The sequence below is a fragment of the Lonchura striata genome, chromosome 5, assembly GCF_050655825.1.
Source record: "Lonchura striata isolate lonStrDom1 chromosome 5, ASM5065582v1, whole genome shotgun sequence".
NCBI classification, from domain to species: Eukaryota; Metazoa; Chordata; class Aves; order Passeriformes; family Estrildidae; genus Lonchura; species Lonchura striata.
Window position 1 is genome coordinate 47,894,671 of NC_140707.1, and position 14,101 is coordinate 47,908,771.

At 37.5% G+C, this 14,101-nt stretch overlaps 1 protein-coding gene across 7 annotated transcripts in view; it reads left to right on the forward strand.

The window, feature by feature from the left end:
* The window catches only part of NPAS3 (neuronal PAS domain protein 3), a 589,208-nt gene that overhangs the window by 234,553 nt on the left and 340,554 nt on the right, over window positions 1–14,101 (forward strand). Inside the window, exon 1 of one of the 7 annotated variants that reach the window (XM_085582105.1) lies at window positions 1–14,101. This exon is cut by the window's left edge and continues 40,828 nt beyond it; it is cut by the window's right edge and continues 25,099 nt beyond it. The exons of the other annotated variants lie outside the window; for them this stretch is intronic. The gene's annotated coding sequence lies outside the window, so the exon portion shown is untranslated. 7 annotated transcript variants of the gene reach the window in all.

Sequence of the window (14,101 nt, forward strand, 5' to 3'; positions counted from 1 at the left end):
GGAGAGAAGAATATGCTTAGGATGGTCTTATGATCTTTCATTATAGTTGGCAAGAAGTGCACCCTCAATTTCATTGGGCTTTCCTGAAGTCTCTACCTACTGATGTTATTTGTGCTCCAAAATCTGAGAAGCAACGTTTAAAAAATGGTATCTAAGAAGCAGACATAGCAAAATATTTATGCAGCTTTAACAACCCAATTATTTTAAGTAGGTTTTGGTTCTTTGCAAACCTGGGACTGAAGCCTTAGAGTATATCTGACTTTTATAAAGCCATCATACAGATGTCAGTCATATGTGCAAAAATCCATGTATTATGTAGATCTTATCTGCTTCTGGCTTTTCTTTACCACTTAGTAATTACGATGAGCTTTTTTCTTAATGTACCGGACACTATAAAAGTCCAGATTGTGTTCATAATGCTCTAAAAACAATAACTATCATGACAGCTGCATGAGTGTTCAGGATGTCAGTATACCTTAAAGTACATGGTAATAAACACCTTTATGGACCTCATAACAGTGTTATGAAAAATATTGTCATTGGCACACAGGGAATTAGTTATTACGAGGAAGCATTATTTCCTATATTATTAATAGTGATGATATTATTATTATCACTATAATTACTAGTACTATTACTACTGTTATTATAACCTAATTTTAAAGAAGTTATAAGAATTCTCTAAAAATTAAACATTAGAGGGAAGCATACAAACTCCCAGTTCTGAGTAGTTAGCCAATAAAATAGTATTCTTATTCAAATTCTCACAGCATTTCTGTTCAAAAATCTCAGAAATTTATGGTAATAGTAGTAGAGGTTCAAGGCATTCTATTACATCTCTTTGGAGGGGCTTTTCTGGTTGCCCATGCTGTATACTATATTGTAGGTTTGTAGTATGGAGATAGATTTTCAAAAAGCAGTTTGGCCTAGGAAGTTGTCATAAGCAGGTTTTTTTTTTATTTTTTAGACTAGAAATTTTCTGCTATTTTTGTCTTACATATTGAAAGCATCTTCTAAAGGAACTTGAGTTATACTGAAATGAGAGCTGAATCTGCTATTCAGCTCTTTGAATAGGGCTTCAAAGAATTTTTTTGTCAAATTAAGTTCCAAATAAGAAATAAAGTTTTATGACGCATCCCTTTTATTTTTGATCCAAGTCTTCCAAAATGAACACACCTGATTAACTTTAAACATGTGAGTAAGCTCATTACAGGCACCAGGATATTTGCATATTTCAAGCTAGATGTATGAAAGATATTTAAAGGCTTTATGTTTCGATCTTTTCACAAGTGTGCTTGCTTTTCCCTGCTTCCTCTGCTATTTTATTAGCCTCCAAGTCATCCACTGTGTTTGTTTTAGCTTTCCCAGTGTGAGGACTTATATTGATTTTCAGACATTGCAAATTCATATCTTTATATGTGGACTGGACTCTAACTAGAAATATAATTTAATTATAAAAGTCTAAATAATTCCTTCTGTTTTAACAAACAAAGATTGATGCCCTTGTGTACAAAAGAACAATAATTTGAGTACTTGTATTATTTTAGTTGTACTTGATTCGGCTTTAAGTAAAATACCTCAGAGTAAGCAATATTTTTATCACTTAAAAATCAAATCCCATTGATTTATTTTGATTATGTGTAGTAAGAGTTTCAGGAACTAAAGAGAGGCTTGAAGGAAGACTTGCATAGCTACAGAATCAGTACTTGTCTTCTAGTTTTACTGGTATTTTAACAGCTTGAATGTAGTGGAGAGTACTCAGATTGGCCAGTGGAGTGGGGAGTAGGAGTAGCATCCTAGCATTTTTTTTTAAAGTCCAACAGAAAATGGTAAGCTTTTATTATGCAATTCGGGTGAAGAGTTGTGATCAAGTAAAACAAAATGAAAATGAGGTGGTTTAGCAATGTAATATACAAAAAATGCTTCCATGGCCTTTTGAAAATCTTCATTGGAAGGCCTTTTCCTGCAAATGCCCTAGCTGTTATTTACATTATCATCCCATTAGAAACTATTGAGCTCACTGAGTGTGTACTGACAACCTACTTGAGAATGCATTTTACATGTATAGTAAACAGCAGAGGAAATAATTTCAGTTGTCCAAGGGCAGATGACGCCTAGAGAGGCTACCTGGAAGAGAGGCTGGGCAGAGTTAAAGGAATAAAGTAGGTATTTATTAAAAGGCCTTCAAAGAATACACCTTGCGCAGTACAAGAGCCCAGCTGTGGCTCTACCCAAGATGGACAACTGGTCACAAGTTTTCACACTTTTATAAGTTTTGGTCCATTTAAATACTGGGGTTAATTGTCCAATTACAGCTTCAGGTTATGAAGTCCCATCCTCACAGATTGCTCTCCTCAATTTGCTGTTGTTGACACTTTTTGGGCCTAAAGCTGCAATGATGACCTTGGTTCTCAAGTTGGAAAAGGATTGTTTTATATAACTAAACTGTGAGGAGAACTTACTGAAACTTTATATGAAGTTCAGAGTTACAGACTAAGGCTGCACAGAATCTGAAAAATATGAAAACTAAAACAAGGCATCACAGAAACATTTTCCTGATCTGAATCATCAATAGTCTTCATTTTGTTCACTCGCCTGAAAGTCTGAGCAGATCCAGTTGTAAGAGCCACACTGGTTTATGACAAATTGTCACTGACCAAGAGCTAAAAAAACACAGGTCTTCTGACTTTAGCAAAAGATTAATTCAGTAAGACTGAGTATACTCACTGACTAGAAAAAACACAGGAGTTATAGCTTTCTTGGGGAAGTATAAAGTGATACTGTAGACTGCTGGTTAATAGAAATAGTTGGACAGCTGTTTCTTAAGCATAATTTGTAATAGAAATGGAAGACTTAAGGTATTGAATCAGTGTACAGCATATAAATTATTTTGACAGTTGTTTTTTTGGTTAGGTTTGTAGTGATGCAGCAGGGGTCCAGAAGACTATAAAACATTTTAGCTAACATCTAAGCAGTCAGTGAAATGACACTTTTTTTTGTTCTGTCCCATGAAGTGTTGTCTATCATCACATTTGCATTGTTTTGTCTTGTTTGCTTTTACCAGGACTCATTTCTTCCCTTAATAGTGTTGTGTTTCTATCCAGAGGCTGAACTTTGTTATACAGTAAACAAACAGGACAGTGCTTTTGTGCAGTGCAGTAAATAATCTGAAATGAGCATTACCTGATACTTGTGTTTTCCCAGGGTACATTTTTCTCTTTTATTGATACAGCATTTCTATTGCTTATGTTGGTAAATCTTCAGGGGGTCAAGGGCAAGTGAGCTGTTGTTAACATGCCATTTTCCACACAAATTATTCCAGCACAAATTTCATAGAAACTATTTGGAGCCCATCAGTAGGCTTTGCCTTGTCAGATCTTTAGGGCATGGTATTTCTTTCTGGCTGCTGTTGCTGAAGGTCGCCAAGAGGTGTAAGAGTATGTGACACTCTTGTAGGAGTAGTAGTCCTTTAATGTAGATGGAGTTATCCTAAAAGTTTTCGACACATTGTAATATTTGACACAGTGAAAATTTCCTGAAAATAAAGGAAATATCTATTTACTCGAAGTCCACATGAGCAGGTAGAAAACCAGGCACCTGGTGAACCAAGCTACTAAAAGTATGGGCTCTCCTGTTCAGCTTTTGGCAGGTGTGAGATGTGCCTGAGTTCACACTGCCAAGTGGTTTGAGCCAGTTGTATTTATGGGGTTTATAAGGGCAGACCTCCAGTGTAAGCCCATTTACAATTTGGGCCCAGTTTACAGGCCTGAAGCAGTGGTGATTTTTCAGACTTGACCACAGTGGGGACCACTTTGGAATTTGATTACATACTACTGAATTGCAAACTAATGTAATGACATGATAATATATGATATAGCCTGTGAGACCATATCCCAAGCATGTTTAACTAGAAGGTGATTCAGTGTGTTGTATATGAGATGTGCACAAAAAATATAACCTTATATGAAAGGAAAACCATGTTAGAGAAATAGGGAAAAGGAGAGTGTGTTCTCTGAGAGCTGAAACATTGGCAAAGACAAGAAAGGATGACCTTGTTACAAAGGGTAAGGAAAGATGAGATGAAGTTACAAAAGGACATATTATACTCCTAAGACTGAAAGAAAGATAAGCATGGCATTGAGACATATATAAAAAAAACACAACAGATACATCTTAGAAAGGAAAGTAGTAGCTCAAGGGTGTAAGCATTGGACTGGTATTGAAGAGATATTACTTCGTTCCTAGTTCTTGAATGACCTTGGACAAATCTGTTAATCTGTCCTTGTCTTGGTCTCTGTCAGTAAATGTGGATAATAATATTTCAGTATCCCTCAATGAAATTACGAGAATACACTCATCTGTAGTTGGGGTACTTTGCTACTAGTACAATAGGGTCGTGTAAGTGCTGACATGGACAGGTTAACCAATCACAGAAAGAGAAATCAAACCTGCAGACTAGGATGGAAGAGATAAATGACTCATAGGAGAACTTACTGTGAGTACTGAAAAGGTTTTGTTTTGAAAAAATAGAATGAGTTATTTTACTCTTCTATTCAGCCCTTAAATTGCCTAGAATACATAAACCTTTTAATTATCTGGGCACATCAAGGAACATTTAAGAACATCAAGGATCATTTAAGAAGAATTTAGGTAATTTTTTCTATAACTTAAAAAGTTTTCTTTCCTTGCTTATGTATTGTGTCAAACTATTATTGTTGAGTGTTTTGTAGGGTTTAATGACAATTTTATGTCTAGCTGACTTGCTTTGAATTTAACGCTGACCCTGCTTGGAGCAGATTGGACTAGTTGACCTCTGTAGTCCTGTCCAACCTGAATGATTGCTGTAATTCCATGAAGGAAAGGAGAATGTCTATTCTCTAATTACAGCTGTCGCATGCAACCATCCTGATTCACTTCTCATTTGCTCTAATGTCTGTGTGTAACTTTAACACTCTGCATTTCATGTGAATGCTCATCCTGAGTTTTTAATGCGCTGATTATGGCTCTAAGAGAAACAAGCCTCTGATGTACAGGCTGATGTCCTGGTTGCAGAGTAGGGTTGAAGCTGAGCACCACATGCCAGTGGCCAGGTTGCTATTCAGGCATCACTGGGACCATAGTTCTGGTGGGGGAGATAAGGTCTAGAATTCCAGCAGTTTGTTTCTCTCCCTTCCTCAAAGAGATTGCTGGGACCAGCCCCGGTGTGCCTTGCCCTCTCTCTCCATTGCCTTCCTGGTCCTCAGAGAACATAGCTCTGAAAGTGGCAAACAGTATCAGGTCACGAATGCAGACCCAAGACGAGAAAAAAGTGTTGAAGGGCCTGAGCCCATCCGAGTGCACACCCCACTCTGAGAAAAGTGGCAGTGGTGTGCCCGAGCCCAGCAGAGCACACGCCCTGCAGCACGGGCTGAGAGAAGGCAGCCACAGGGGAACAGGGAAGCAGCAGACTGCCCCAGCAGGGAGGAGCAGGGAAGCGTGAGGAAAAGAGGTGAGCCGAATACGGCAGGCCACAGCCAAACAGCCATCTGGAAAAAGGCAGTCATTGTGACACAGACAATCTAGCTTTCAGGAGTTTGTCCATCATTGTTTTCTGTTGTCTCAGGCTGGGGAACACGCAACGCTAGCACTGCCATCTTGCCTTTTTCCTGGTGGGCATGTGGTGTAACCTCAGGGAAGCATCCACCATCTTGTCTTTGTCCCAGAGACCATGCAGCACTAAGTCAAGGTGGTGAACAACTTTTGTATGTAAAGTACCTCCTCTTTTTGTATACTTTAGGTATTAATACTACTGTTGTCACTGTGCACCTCTTGTTCCATTGCTGTTTGCTTTCAGTAAATCGTCATCTCAACCTGCCTTTGTCCCACTCTCACTGGAAGGGGCAGGGGGAAGAGAGTGGCTTATTTGGATTCTGATTTCTGGCTGGTGTTAAACCACCACAGCTGAATAGATCACCAGGCTTGTGTTAACCACTGTTAAGTAAAGGTATCTTTAATGTGTAGTACTAGAAGTTATGTGATTTTGTAAATGTTATTTTCCAATATTTTATTTCCTAAATGCTATCCTCCATAGCTGTTTTCAACATCAGTAATACATTGTATTTTCTGTTACAATATAGAATTACCCCTCTTGAGTGATAATCTCTGCCAGAGACTATCTCCTCATATATTTCCTTGGTAGTCCACGAGATATTTACAGTTTTGGGAAGGGAATCAGTGGTCTCTGCTAGTGTATCATTTTCCCCCGAAGCAAATTCTTTTTCTCTTCACAGTACAGAAAACCTTCTGAGTTGCACTTTTCCTGAATAGGCTAACTTCACAATACTAAGCTTTATGTAGGATTTACTTGTCTACTTATGTAGACAAGTAAAATGCATACATTTTAAAACCAGGAAGAACTTTTGTTATAAGTGGAAAATGAGTAATTTCTGGTGTTGAAATAGTACAGATTTTAATCAAGTAAAAGTCCTATTATTTAACTTGTTTGTGAAGCAAAAGCCATCTGAAATTCTAGTAACGAAAACAGAGGTCAGCAGATGATTGCTGCATCATTTTCTGTTTGTTAGTTCAATATGTCCAATTATGAAATACTAGTTTGAAGCTCTTTTCTGAGTAAGCCAACATATATATATATTTGTGGGAAAGATACAGTCCCCAGCTGAAAAGAAAATAATCCTATGAAACATCTCAAAAGAGCCCTGACACAGCTGAGTGGTTTCAGGAAGGTGTTGAGAAAAGTCTTAGTTTTAGAGTTGTTTAGGCAGATGCATGAGCTAAGCAGCGGGTGCCTTTGTGGATCCCAACTTACACCTACAGAATAGTTAACAGAACATACTCCTTGCTCATATATTTTATATCTTACGATATTTTATGTTTACTTTAAACACCTTCATATACTTATTTTTTAAAATTTAGTTTTATGAACCGACTGAAATGGTTTCATACAGATGTTCACAAAATACAATAAACAAATTTTTCTACAGAAAATTAAAACAAATCAGTCCAATGGAGCCCCACATAAACTCATGTGCATCAGTGTAACTAAATATGAAAAGCAATATTGCACATATTTTAGCATTTTCAAAAACTGTGGTATTTCAGTGACCTCAAAATTTACACTCTTGTACTGTGATGAACTTGAGGAAACTATTTCAACTAGCTCTACTCATCAGTATCAGGTAAAACAACAACTGTTTCAAATCCAATCACTGTTCTGGGGGAATGGCTTGTGAAATTATTTTGTATAAGTATACACTGTATAATCATCTTGCTCAAATCTTAGGCAAAGGTAAAAATACGATTATTAGGGTGATTTAGAGGGGAGTTCCTTTTCTTGTAGTAACAGAGTTAGGAAACTACAGTGCCATGTCTAATCTCAGGACTACAAAATTTCTTGAGATATAGAGTATTTTTCAATAATATCTTGGTCTTTTAGGAAGCTATGCTGATTTTGAGTGTGTGTTCCTGTAATATTTATGGATAAACAGAAACCTCTTAAGCTTAAGGTTTTTTTTGGAAAAACACTGCTAAAGTTCATCAGAAATATCTGTCATGATGTTTCTCACCCTTTCAAAAAAAAGTAAGGAAGATAAGTTTAGGGGAAAAGAAGATAATTTTTATTTCTAAGAGAACTGCTGAAGAATAGGATGGATCTGAAGACAGATTAGACTGCAGCATGGGACTGGAATTTGACAGAAGTCTTGGCATAAACAGGGTTGAGTTTTGCATTCAGAGTACAATGGAAGTAGGAATTGATTAATATACTGAAAACAGAAAATGAAAATGGGACATAGGAGTGGCTAGAGAATTGGCTTAGGACTACTTTCCTAAGAGCTGGTAAGAAGCAGTGACCAGAATGATGCAAATATAAAAGTCTTTTAAATTTGCAGTGAAAAAGATGTAGAAAATACCTTTATTAATGTTTGTGTGAAACCCTGAATAGCATTCTATGATAACAATGAACAATGCATTCATTAACATGCACATCGCTGAACAAACAGCTATTCAGAGTGAGCTCATGCTGTCACAAAGACTGTGTTCTGCATGGGAACCTCATGGTTTCAACAGCTTCCTGGGCAGCCAAGCTTGGCAGAGTTTGACTTTTTACACCTGTTTAGTTGCAGAATTATTTGGAAATGAAAAATCTAATGGCAAACATCAGAAAGCTTGAGAGAGGGAAAGGGGGTTGTGTTTGAAAATCTGGACAACAGCTCACTGTATTTCTATTTTATTCACTGTACTAGTTCTGGAGTCCTCTCTTACATCCTCCATAGCATTGCTATGCATTTGTCTTGCAGAGCTAGAGGCATCTCACTGGTGAATGCAGTAATCTCCTCTTTCTTTTTCCCTTGGACTTGATAAAATACCCATACAGGGTATTTTATCATCAGTGATTGATGGTGTGCTTGTAGACTTTGGGTTCCAAGTCTTGTGGTGAAAAGGACTGCCCTATCCCAAACAGAGTGCCATTAGTGTTTGTTAACCCAGCTTAGGGGGGTAGTTTGTGCTGTGCACAAAGGTAATTTGTGTTTGCTCTTCCTTTCAGCTTGTACATCCCAACTATAAATGCCTGTCCTATTGAGGCAGGCTAAATGTCTTACTTCGGGTTTCAACATATGCATTTTTATCGTGATCTTTGCTAACTTGCAGGAATATACCAGAAAGGGTAAAAAGGAGTGCATGGTAGTATGGATCTGTTCCATGTTTTAGATGGTATGCTCAAATTAATTGCTCTCAGGCTGGCTTTACTAACAAGTTGATGTCCAGTACACTGAAGTCCATGTAAAATCCCTGATGATAGTAGAACCCTGATCAGCCTTCTGAATATCTTGTTCTTAAAGTTATGTGTGATAAAAGATTCAGACATAAAACTATGAACACTAATTAGAGATTCAGGATAGTGTACATTAAAATATGAAAACTGCAAGATACCCCAACAGAAATAATATTCTGATAGTTTTCCCATTTTTTGAAGGACTGAGGTGCTAGGCTTACTTCAACATTATCTTCATGATGAAAGTTTGTGGCTTTTTTTTTTCCCCTATAGAGCAGTGCCACAGCACAGAGGCTTGGATTAAGAATTTTTATGCTCTTTCCTTTTTTAGGGTCATTTAAAGTCTCTCTTTGTTCTTACATTTTGCTATTAGAACCCCACATCATGAAAAAGATCCTGTTGTGTGTCTTTCTCACATCTCATCAACTGTAGAACTTTGCCAGTGAAAAGTAGAACTGTGCAACAAGCTCATTGGGGAAATAGTTCTCTTCTGTGTTCATTATCCCTAATCATCGCTCTGATTTTTGAAACTGTCAAGGCATATAATAAATTTCATTTCATAGAACTTTTGCTGTCTGCCAAAGTATAATTGTTTAAGGTTCCTTAAGCATATGAAGCATCTTAATAATACCTACAGAATGTAACAACTTCCCACTTTCCTTGAAATTAGAGAATGTCGTACAAATGCCCTTAAATTATGAAGTTCAATTGCCAAAATAACATTCATCCAGTTTGATGGCCAGATATTTCATTAAACTCCCACTGCACAGAGGTTATCTACTAATATCCAGAAGTGAGTACATTAGTGTCTAGGGATAGATGTAGACAAGCAAAAGACAATAAATGGATTGGAGCAAACATGTGCAGTCCCCTGGAGGGCTGGAGTAGTTAACAGCTGGAGGAGGGCCTGGGTATAGAGGTGAATATTGAAGCATTTGATATTCAAGCAGATAAAATTAAGTTGGATCAAGTGTGCAGATGATGAAGGTGTGAGTTTCAGTGTTCGTGCCTAAATTGAATAATGTCAGAAAAGAAAGCTGTGATTTAATAAAGATTTATTTTTTAAAGTTACCTTGACACCCTCAACTACATAAGACACATTCAGCTTGTCAGTGTAGCATGAACATTTATAAGCAATTATTATGAGATTAATGGCTGAATTTCTCCAACCGTGTCGTTGCTTTTCTGTTTAATGATAGAACAGAAGTTAATGAAAAATGCAGAGTTTTGACATATTGTGTATAAAATATGTCAGTTTGGGAGATGGGAATTAAGCACAGTTTTCCTTTGAATCTATTGTGGTTATTGTTGGCAAGAAGAACTTAGTAGCTATAAGATGGTATTATAGAACACAGTTAGCAGTGAGATTCAGAAGTCATGAATTTGGAAAAACTGCCCATAACTCTAAGAGATATGCTTATATCTTTGTCTCTACAATGCTAAATGCTTTTTGAAATATAAGATACACAACAATTTCCTTTTCCTCTATTTTTGAAATACTTACGTGTTTTATTATCCTCTTGGTATATGGGTATGTTGAACTTTTTCTGTAAGTGTACAGAGAATGTTAGAATGCATAAATTCTGCATTATCATTGCTAGGAGTTACAGGAGCATTTGTGAATCTTCATGAGCATCTAAAAAGATGCCTCTGCGATTTCAACATATCTCAAAGTCTGAAATCCCATTTTCCACAGCTACTGCTTGAATGCTGGGGTCATAGTGAATCCTCAGGTCCCACGTGAGAGCAAATGACAGCACTTTTAGCTGGCTTTCTTGGTTCTGTGTGCCAGGTCTGTGGTGTGTCTCATGCAGATATCTCCAGTGTGGTTTGTGGGGTTACTGATTAGACAAAACCACACAACATACATGGATATTTCGTTTAAAGCACTTGTACACCCACTATAACTTCTGTAGAAATCTGTGCTATATTCAGAGCACAAGCAGAATGTGAAGAGTTTTATTGTTATTTTAAGTTGACCAAAGGTAGATCAGAAGCTAATTGTCACTAAGCATTAAGAGAGAATACATTTTTTTCCAATTAATGTGGATTGATAAGTCTCCAGTATCTCTGAGGATTATTTCAGAAACATTTTTCTTTTTATGTGACCTTCTGCTATTAACTTGGAGCAAAGCTTAAAATCAGTATTTAACATTTAATGGAAGGAACAAACTGATTCTGCAGTTTAACTCAACATTTGCAGTAAGATGACTTGTACCCTAATGGCTTGTAATTAATTTTTCTGAAAATCATATTTATGATAGTCTGCAGATTCAAGGCTTTATCTAATACATAATGTTCATTTTGAGCCTTTAATTGCATTTAAATTAAAATTGGCTTAGCAGGAAGATGAATTGTGGGAATGCATCAAACCACCCAGCATGTCCTGAAGATGTGAGCCTGAAAATGCAATTTGGTGGAGATGTGCAGAATCATTTGGAGTTCATTAATTTTTATTGCACAGGTAATTTTACTAAAGTAGGTTATTTTCTTTGAAATTTATATTTATGTTTATGTCAATAGCTGAATATTGTATTAAGCTATACATCTATTAGAGTTTATTAAGCCAGTCTAATGGGGGTTGTTCATATTGTGCAGAGAGGTAATTTGTGTTTGCCCTTCTTTTTAATTTTGGAGCTGCATTTAGTTCAACTGAACTACAAGTGTCCATGCAGCCGAAAGAAGTCAAACAGGTGTCACAGGAGGTTTCTGTCTATGCAGTCAAAGAATCCTGGGATTTTTGATCTTGTAAGCGGTTTTGCTTCTGACCTTCTAAACCTTTTTACTCTGAATAATTTTTTTTTTTCCCTTCATGTTGCTGAGGTTCTGACCCAGCCACTGGAATGAAGGGTTATTGATGTGTAACTCAGTTTGTGGCTTAATGTGGTGCACTTTGTCCAGCCAGCTTGTAAGTGATCCTTTAAATTGCAGATGCTGCTGAGGTTATACAATTTAATTATAATGTCACTTTACAATTATAAAGAAAAAAAATGCATTTTGCATTGCTTAATGAATACAAATTGTGCACAAGTTGGAAATACAAAAGAATAAAAATTAACATTTGTCCTTCTTGCCAAAGTATTTACATTTTTACAACCGATAAGTAGTACAATAATTCCATTACCTATATTCATTAAACATTTGTGCTTTTCAGTTTGTGATTTGTATACAGTAGTTATTAATAAAATGAAACTGTCAGCATTTGCTGCTTTTGCCCATCCTCTTCTTACCCTTTTTTATTCCACTGCAGACAGAATAATTAGAGGTTGAAAATGCTATGTGCAAATGTCTGTTACAAGGATTAAATTATATAATCATGGTAATGATTTTCCTTAAAACTCTTACTGCCAAGTGTAACATTTTTCACTTCACCGGGTTTTTTTGTGCCATCGTATTTTATGAGAAAGTGGAAATATTACTCCGTTCTGACAATCTGCTGCAAGTTACTAGTTTGTGGTCAGATTTGATAGAAACCCATATTCATTTAATACTCGCCAATCAGAACTTGACAGAGGTATTGCTTATTTTCTCATTTCATCACTGAAGCATGCCGGTGTAGTTTAGTCCCTAATTACTCTCAGACTGAGACGTTCCAAATATTCCCATGGTGGTAATATTTTTCTGCCTGGATGAGTCATTACGTTGTTTGGCAGACTGAAACACCAGCCTTTCCTTGTTGGAACACTACCCCTCATGTAGCACCACATCTTTTCCTCACTGCTGTCTGTTCCACGACTTTCATCCTGCTGTGACATTTCAAGCTGTACCATACGAAAGCACATTTGCCTTCCTTCTATCTGACTGATTGGACTGATGCCAGCTCTTTCTTCAGGGCCAAGGACAGGAGACTGGGATAGTCTGAATAGAACTGCTTAATGATCTAATGGAGCAGTGTACTCTCCTGCTGAGAGATAGGGCTTATTTGTTTGCTGGTTAGAGAAAAGGTCAGGGAAATCCTTTACAGCGAAGGCTGTGACAGTGAGAATGTGCAATACCACACATTCCTGGGGCTTGAATAACTTCATACATCAGGTGTTCCCCTCATGTTAAAAATCCTGTTCTGTTTTCATTTCATTTTCAATATCCTGCAGATGGCAGAGAGATGAATGTGATGAATGCTACAACTTTGTAATATAAAGCCAAATGTTGTTCCTCCTGATAGAAGGAGACTTCATACTAAGAGTTTAACACCAGGAAACGTAATGTGGACAGCTAGCAGTATTGAATAAAGGCAGCTGGTTTTCCTTGTCATTGTTGTGAAACCTACTGGGTATATGACTTTTAATGGCTTTGTGCTTAACAAGCCTGTAAACATAGTTTGCATATTTTCCCACTGAGTCTGACAAGGACCGCAATTCCAATTTGGTCAGTCAAGTTAATTTAGTCTAGACTTTTCTCAACAGCTGAGTAACGGCACAGTTCGGACAGGTTTGGGGGTGGGAAATGTATGTGCATGATGGTGCTGCCACGGCTCCTGAAATTGCCCAGTGTTGCATCAAGTGCGGATTTGGGACAGTCTGGGGCAGGCTTTCCTCAAAGGGAGCTGAGGAGGGGGCGCAGCAGGGGCTGGATTGGTGCCACCAGAAGATGCCTGCGCACGTGAGTGACCCGGCTTGGCCAGCGGTGCTGGCTTCCTGCCCAGAACGGTGCAGGATGCCGCGCAGCAGCCGTCGAGTCCCCCAGGCCCCGGCCCACAGGGGTGCTTATTGCGTGCTTCAAACTCGGTGTGTTTAAAAGACCACACTAGACCTCTGAGCGGGATTTTTTCCCATAAATGTTGGGGGTTTCTTTCAGTAGAATTTTATGTAATTCCAGAGAGCACTCTAAGTGAAATAGATTAAAAAATAAGCCATTTTTCCCTTTTGATGTAGTCTTTTACTGGTTCTTTTACTTTTCTCCTAGGCACTTTTGGAAGCTATTTCCGCTCAGATAGCTCTCACTGTGCCTTGTTTTTTGTTTGTTTCTGTGAGGCTTTTTCAGAAACAGGAAGGAGAAAAGCCACTCTTAAAATAAAAGCATATGGTTTCCTAATGACAGAAATTGGCAAGTGGTCTCAAGGGTTGGTTTAGCACCTGATAGTGCTTCATTCTTTGTTTTTGTTTTGTTTTTAATTTAACGGATTTCAAGCTGACAGTAGCTATTTTAACAAAATAACTATAGATTGTTATTTCTAATGTTAGCTGAAGTTTAGCAGGAAACACTAGAGTTGGCAGCACCATAAAAGAACATGCAGAATGTTCCGATTATATAAACAATATTAGTAACCCACAGTGAAGTTTTCAAATACATGCCTCTGCTGCCACTGCTGTGCTCCCAGGAGATGGAAACCTG